The sequence below is a fragment of the Sorex fumeus genome, unplaced genomic scaffold, assembly GCF_029834395.1.
Source record: "Sorex fumeus unplaced genomic scaffold, SorFum_2.1 ptg000051l, whole genome shotgun sequence".
NCBI lineage: Eukaryota > Metazoa > Chordata > Mammalia > Eulipotyphla > Soricidae > Sorex > Sorex fumeus.
The window spans coordinates 18,741,623-18,748,301 of record NW_026606108.1 but is presented as its reverse complement, the minus strand read 5'-3'; positions in this window follow the sequence as shown (position 1 = coordinate 18,748,301).

The window sequence follows — 6,679 nt, the reverse complement described above, 5'->3', positions numbered from 1 at the left end:
CTAATAGTCTTTCTGTGTTTTAGCAAAGAAAATTACTGTATAGGAAAATATGAACAGGCTACAGATGAAATAGAAAAGCAAGTAATCCACTTTATTTTTAAAATTTTTGTTTTTATAGTTGTTCGTGGTCTGGAGTGATATCACAGTGGGTAGGGAGTTTGCCTTGCACGCGAATGACCTGGCTGACCTGAGTTCAATTACTTCGCCCCTCTCAGAGAGCCCGGCATGCTACCGAGAGAATCTCGCCCACATGGCAAAGGCTGGCAAGCTACCCATGACGTATTTGATATGCCAAACACAGTAAAAACAAGTCTCACAATGGAGACATTACTGAACCCGCTCGAGAAAATCGATGAACAACAGGAGGATAGTGCTAGTGCTAGTTGTTCACAATAATTTATTACATTTAATATACCAACACCAATCCCACTACTATGACATCTTCCCACCACATTTTGATTGTTTCCACCCTGTCCCCCCAAAGCCTACCCCCAAAGCAGGACCTAAATAATTTATTATTTTTCTATTGCTTGTTATGAATAATCTGCTAAAAGTGATTCAAAAATGTTTTCCTAGAGGAAAATGTGTAAAGACTGTTGTACTGCACCCTGGAGCCATTAGGCCCTTGTAGAAGAGAAGTAATTCCCTTAAAATACAAAGACAAGAACCACCAGAAATTTTGGCTTAGACAAGGAAATATAACAAAGAGAGGTAAAGTACAAAAGATAGGTTAAAGATAAACTCAGGGGATTTGGGGTGTTCGCAAGAGCACTGTAAGTTTCTCTGGTGGGAGGAGAGGGGGCAATTTACTGATGAAGCCTCAAACAATTAGGGCTAATATCCAACAATTTACTATAAACACTTGATCGAACCTACTTTTTTTTTTAAAGTAAGAATTATCTTGCTGTTTAATCTTTTTCAGTATTACTTATTAGTACACAAAATTAATTGAAAATAAAATATACAAGTATTATTATATATGTATGTGATTTTTTAATTTACAAAATTGTTAGAATAAATTTTGTATGTGATTGTGAATTATATTTTTTCTTAATTTCTTTTTTTTTAATAGTTTATTTCTTTATTGAATCACTGTGGGAAAAGTTACAGAGCTTTCGGGTTTAGGTCTCAGTCATGTAGTATCAAACACATTTCCCTTTACCAATACTTATTTTTAACCGTGAACCCCAATAGAACCCCACCTCCCACCCCTCCCAATTCCTGTGAGGCAGATGAGTTCTAGTTAATACTCTATCTACTTTGACCTTGTTTCGATAGAAGATGCACAATTATTGTTTAGCGTTTACGACCCCCCCCCCCCCCCAATCAGATATGCTGAAGCAGTGTTGTGAAATGATTTGCTTTCTACAGCTTGGTTTAAGAATAAAATGATGGTTTTGGATTTCTGCTATTTTACTTATTAACCCTGGAAGAATTTCTATTAAAAGTTAGATAGTTAAGAGATTGGTTTCTGTGCTCTGGAGTTGTGGCCGTGCCGGAGAGCCGCTCGTGGGGGGCAGCTGGTGACCTCGGTCGGGCGTGAAGGACGGCCCAGAACGCCCCCCTTCCCATGAGGCCCCTGCCGCCCCCCGCCCCCGGCTCAAACCTGCTGTCCACAAGGCTCCCGTGCGGCCGCCATCTTTCTTTTCCTCGAACCTACTTTTGCAGTGCTTCATTTTATCATAAGAATTCAATGAGAGCTTAAACCTTCCGTCTTGCTCCTACCAATCTGCTGAAAATGCAGAATATCATGCCTTCAGCTGATATTGTCTTCCCTTTTTGCATTTCATGCTCTCCTCATCTGATGTCCAAGGGCACTTGTTTAGTGGTTTTGAGTTTCAGTTATCAAACTCCTAAGTTCAAAAGGGAGAATCAGTGTCACCACATAATAGTCCTCCAGCCTGATCCATTTATTTGTGATGCTTAAAAAAGTTCCCTTGAGAACTCTGCACAGTTTGAGTTTCTGTAAATGATTGTCTGGCATATCTGATACCCTAGCTTTTCATCTTAGCTCATATTTTCCTAAGATTACTTTACAGTCCATTTACTTGGGCAAGGGCTACAATGTCCCGAGTCTCTAACTATGAGTGAGGGTAAATGTGAATATTAAAGTAGAAGGCTAAAAATGAGCATTTATTATTCTTGGTGGCAGTGTTCTTTACTGTAATTCCTCAGGCTATATGTCAGGGAACAAGAAGCAAAGTGCCTTTGATGGTCTCTGGGTTATCATGTCCTCTCCCTAAGCTGGCTTGGCAAGTATCAATGGTAGTCCTGCAGTGGCATCTGTGCAACACATTTTTTTAATCTCATTATATTTAGGTGGCTCTGATTGCAGGGTCCACTGATAACTCGGTAAACAACTTTCTTAGCCAAGTGATAGATGGAATGTTTCTGTCCAAGGTATACTATTCAGAAGAGAACTAATCATTCTTTTCAAACTTTATGCAAATAAAGCCGAATTAGATTTATTAAGGTGATGAAAGAGAATAGGGACATTTTAATGGGTAGCAATGCTGTGCATTATCTAAATGCAAGGCAGATGTAATGATGCATTAGAAATGCCGAGAAAATTTAATCAGTGTAGGAAAAATATAATGAAATGGTTGTTTAAACACCGTAAAGCTAATGTTAGAGTAATTACTTCCCATTGAGCAAGACGTGGAGCACATTACCCAGGCTCTGTTTGATTAGTCATTCTGCCTACAACATCTGGCCCTATGATCCAATTTGATTTTAATATAATTTCTAAACTTCTGAATTTTAGTTTTATAATGACTAGATAAATGCAGCCACTTCTGCATGAGGCAAAGTTTTTCTTTGTCATGTCTAACTCATGAAAGATGAAATTCAGGCCCCCTCCCATTGGCGCCTTCCCACCTTACCGTGTCTGTCCTGATCGTGAAAGAGAGCTCTGACATCCAGATTGATGGGCTTACTAGTGTTTATGGTTAGCTACTAAATAATTCAAATACTTTGGTTTTCTTTGGGTGGTCTTCTATTAGTCATGTAAAATAGGAGTAACTGAGGAGCAATTATTTTTTTTACCTACAGGTAGGAAAGGAATGGAAAGACTGGGTTATACAAGCTAACATTCTGCTTTCTCTCTATGGAGGTTTACAGGTTTTTTGTTGTTGTTGTTGTTGAAAATTTCAAAAATACAGAAAGTGAAGCAAAACGATAATCATTTATAAATTAATTTCCAGATGTCAAAAGTAATATCTGAGAAGGACTTGTTACTCAAAACAAAAAGCTAAGGGCTACTATACTCTATTTCTCTAATACAATAATGTTATAAGTCAGACATTAGCATTTAAGTTAAGAGTGCAGGAGCTTTATTTAAATCACCGGGACCCAAATTCTGATTCTACCTGGAGCAAATTACTTGTTTACTGTTCCTTCATTGCTCTTATTTATTTATGAAATGACAGCATTAGTAGCTAATTCTTAGCATTGCTAAGAGAACTAAATAAGATAATACATGAAGTGGAATTAGAAATGCCAAATGTGTGATGGTAGTTAATAATGACAGCTATTGCTTATTGTTACCTAATTATTAGAATTATTATTTTTTTCATCTATGTTTGTGGGCTGGAGCAATAGAGTGTTTGCCTTGCCCGCGGATGACCTGGGTTTGATTTCTCCACCCCTCTCGGAGAGCCCAGCAAGCTACAGAGAGTATCCCACCCACATGGCAGGGCCTGGCAAGCTCCCCATGACATATATATATATTTTTAAAAATTTTTATTAGTGAAACAGCATGAGGTACAGTTGTAGACTTACAAATTTTTGTGCTTGCGTTTCAGTTACACAATGATCAAATACCCATCCCTCCACCAGTGCCCATTTTCCTGTGGCAATTTCGATATGCAAAAACAGTAACAACAAATCTCACAATGGAGATGTTACTGGTGCACGCTCGAGCAAATCGATGGACAACGAGAGGACAATGCTACAATGCTGTCTACTTTTGTATTTTTTTCACCTTGCAATATAATATAACTATATCTTCCTATCAGTAAATCTTTTATAGTGTGTTTTCCTATGGATGCATTATGTTCCATTATGAGGCCTATTATAGTTTAATTAATTTATCTCATATGAATTTTTGGATTGTTGACATTCAAAAATCTTATAAACAATGTTAGAATTTAATATATACCATTTTATACCCTCTATAAAGGTATGGGCATGACACTCATCTGTTTCCAACACTGGGTATTAGCAGCCTATAGGATAAAGCATTTTCATGAGTGTGAGCTTCTCCTGTGGTCTCACCTCATCTTCCCTCCTCTCTTTTCCTCTTTTTCTCTCTTCCTTACCCTCTTATCTCTCTCTCTTTCTCAAATAATTAAATCCTTTAGTCCCTTGAGAAGTAGAAATAAAATAGGGCTATAAGAATAAAGTAGTCGTAAAATATTAAGTTAAAGCAGGCTATTGCAATATTTCCCTTCTTATCCCTTCCTGTCCTCAGCCTTCTCCTGAAGACTTTTTCTGATTCTGTCACCATTGGCATTTCTTATACTTCTACTTTATGTCTTTGTACCACTTGTGAGGGAGGTTCTTCTGTGTTTGGCCCTCTCCTTCTGACTAACTTCACTCACCACAATGCTCTACAGAACCATCTGTGTTGCAGTAAATTACATGATTTGATGCTTTCGTTACAACTAAGATTCCACTGTGTAAATATGCCTTAGTTTCTTTATCCAGTCCTCTGTTCTTGGATACTTGTATTGTTTCCAGAATCTGACTATTGTGACCGATGCTGCAGTGAACATAGGAGTGCAAATACATTTCTGAATGGAGTTTTTGGGTCCTTTGGGTTGATGTCAAGAAGTGGAATTGCTGGGTCATATAAAAGCTCAATTCCTAGTTATTTTAGGAGTATTTTATTGTATTCTAAGAGGGCTGGACTAGTGGACGTTTCCAACAGCAGTGAACTAACATACCTTTATCCCACATCCATGTCAACACCGGTTGTTTTTGTTTTTTGTGATGTGTACAGATATACTGGTATGAGATGCATTTCCACTATTATGATAATTGATGTAAAGCTTTTATTTTTTTATATGTCTTTTGTCCACCTGTATGTCTTCTCTGAGGAAGTTTTTGTTGATCTCTTCGACCAATTTTTTGATAGAATTTGTTTTTTTTTTCTTGTAAAGTTCTATCAGTGCTGTATATATCTTGGATATAATTTCTTTTCAGAGAATAGTGGGCTTACACATGGACAGTTAATCATTGATAAAAGAGCAAAAAAGTATAAAGTAGACCAAGGAAAACCACTTCAATAAATAAACTTGTTGGTCATGTGCAAAGAATAAGTTCAGAACTCTTTCTAACACCATGCACACAAGTCAAACCAAAATGGATTAAATACCACAATGTTAGACTCATGACCCTGTGCTTGCTTAGTATACTTGAGACCATTTTCATTTAAGCTATTCAGGAATTTTATAGGATAGGTTACATTGCAAATATATAGAAAATCTTTTACCCAACTGTGAGAACTACCTATATTCTTTACAATTCCAGGAATGAGATATTATTAAAAAATAGGAATATGTGCCTAGGTCTCAATATAGGAGGTCCTCAAATCATGTTGTTCTTTTAATATTGCTTTGCTATAATGCTGATGAGAAAAAAGAGAAATAATTCAGGCTGTTGAACTAAAGAACATTGCTGAGGACTTGTTTACATTAGCACTGTAGCACTGTCCTCCCGTTGTTCATCGATTTGTTCGAGCGGGCCCAGTAATGTCTCCATAGTGAGACTTGTTACTGTGTTTGGCATATTGAATATGTCATGGGTAGCTTGCCAGGCTTTGCCATGCGGGCGAGATACTCCGAGAGGGACGGAGGAACTGAATCCTGCTCTGCCCGGGCCGGCCGCTTGCAAGGCAAACTCCCTACTGCGGTGCTATCACTCCAGCCCATTATGCACAATTTTTCTTAAAGCCACAGTTTCTAGAAACCCATTGGTGATATTTAGGACTTTTAAATTTGTGAAAACACTTTGGAATGTTTTGTTCATTTGACAGTTCAAAACAAGTAAATTTCTATTAAAGATAAAGATCAGGCCCATCATTTTATTCTCAATACCATGGATATATGTTGTATTATTTTAAATTTATGTCCCTTAACCTGTGGCAGAAACTTTTTTTCTGGTTTTTCTGAGATTCACATTTTTTTAAAAAAATTGAATCACCATGAAGTTCAAAGTTACCAAGTTATTCATAATTGAGTTTCAGGCATACAGTTTCAGGCATACCAATCCTTTTACCAGTGTCCACTTCCCTTACCAGTGTGCCCAGTTACCCTCATGCTCCCCACCCCATCCCCAGCCTTCTCCTATTGTGGCATTTTATACCTTCTCTCAGGATTCTGTTATTTTCCATAATGAGCACTTCCATCCATCAATGTCATATTGTACCCTTCCCTGACCTTCCCCCTCTGTACCAGTGTCAAAGTTCTAATGGAGACCGTTTCTCACACTCTTTGTTTCTGTTGCTTTTGGGCATTTGTTATTGCCCTACTATGTTTCTTTATATTCCTCATATGAGAGGCATGATTCTGTGTCTGTCTCTCTCACTCTGACATGATACTTTTGAGTTTTATCCACATGGCATTAAATTGTATGACTTCATATGTTCTTATTGCCGAGTAGTATTCCACTGTGAGTA